This window comes from Phalaenopsis equestris, unplaced genomic scaffold (genome assembly GCF_001263595.1).
Source record: "Phalaenopsis equestris unplaced genomic scaffold, ASM126359v1 Scaffold232435, whole genome shotgun sequence".
In the NCBI taxonomy this organism is placed as follows: Eukaryota; Viridiplantae; Streptophyta; class Magnoliopsida; order Asparagales; family Orchidaceae; genus Phalaenopsis; species Phalaenopsis equestris.
In genome coordinates this window covers 12,921-14,535 of record NW_018250400.1, presented here as the reverse complement: position 1 = coordinate 14,535, position 1,615 = coordinate 12,921, and positions in this window count along the sequence as shown.

The window sequence follows — 1,615 nt, the reverse complement described above, 5'->3', positions numbered from 1 at the left end:
ACATAAAGCTTAACCTTTTCAAAAATAATTAAGACACTCACCTAAGACACTCACCTAACACTCACCTAAGTCTTAAGGGTTTAGTAGTAATCTAAGTTAAATCAAGACTGATTAAATGAGGATTAGAAAAACAAACACAATTAAAAGAACATCTTTCAAAAACTACAAGACCAAGTCAAAATTTGACTAAGTGTTCCAATAACACTAACTTGCTTCTTTAAAGTTCTTCACCCACATAATATTCAAAATTAAATTACAAATGATAATTAACTTACTCTTAGGGATAATTGATACATCAATGTTCATTGAGCGTTAGGGTGTTCATAGGATGAATTATTAAGCAACATAATAAGTTTAAATGAGCTCAAGCCTTTTCACCAGGTGATAAGAGGGAAGCATGGACCTGCTTCTTCCTCTTAACCTGTTGGATACCTCAAAGAGCTACTAAGCTTAATATGTTTTTCTTGACAAATATCATCCTTAATCAAAATAATAAGGACTGACCAAGATATGACCTTAGGTATGTCGTCAATATTTTACTTACCCGTTTCATATAAACTGCCTTAACATGCCTTTTGAGTTTCAGGTGGTGGAACAAGAAGACTCACCAGGTACGCTTTTATAGTTTTCAGCGTTGTCTTTTTTGTACTTTCATAATGTACTCTTATACCTACATGTATGAACAAAACACAAACTTGCATGCTAAACAACAATGTTACCCTGCATGAAAACTAAAACTATCAGGATAGCCACAAAAACAAAATGAAAACTAAAACTAAAATCAATCATAATAAAATTCATCGCCACAACATTCAAAATATAAAACAACTCAAAATTTAATCACAAACATCACACAAAACTACAACTTCAACTAAATTAAGATGTCTCTATCAGATGATTTGGAGTTCCTCGAAAGAGGTAACCTACGGTTGCTAACGAGGCTTCCCAATCATCTGATAGAGAGCGTCGAAAGAGAATTGAAAGGTAAGCATTAATCTCAAAAGAGAGCGTCAAAAGGTAGGGACCTCCCTCAAAAGGGTGAATCAAAAATTAGGGATTGATTCGAAAATGAGAATTGAAAGGTAGGTATCAATCTCAAAATTAGAGAATCAGAAGTTAAGGACTGATTCGAAAATGAGAATTGGCGATGTTGAATCTAAATATATGAGTTGTGTGAAAAGGTTGACATAGTTGAAGAGGATTTGTGAAAATTTTTGAGAGGTTTTCTGCGGAACGTGAGACTCCGCGACGATGTGAAGAGAATTAGTGTAGACAAAGGTAGTTGTGTTGCGCGAGCAAAGAGAAAGAGACCTTGAAATTGAGAGAATCAACTCAACAAGTTAATTTTGCTTTCTTACTGTTTTCATCATGTTTAATTTTCAAAATATGTTTTCAAAGATTTAATTTTAGTTGGTTGATTTTCAAAAGAGATTTGTTTTGTTGTTTGTTTGTTGGTTATTTTTGTTTAAATATTATTATCGTTAAAAATTTTTATTTGTCGTTTTGTTCTTTGTTCGTTGTGATTTCGAGCTAAAATGTGGTTCGTGACTTCCATCCATCGTACAAAAGGCAATTGACAGAAAGACACATTTCTGGAAGAAACTTCATTAATCTG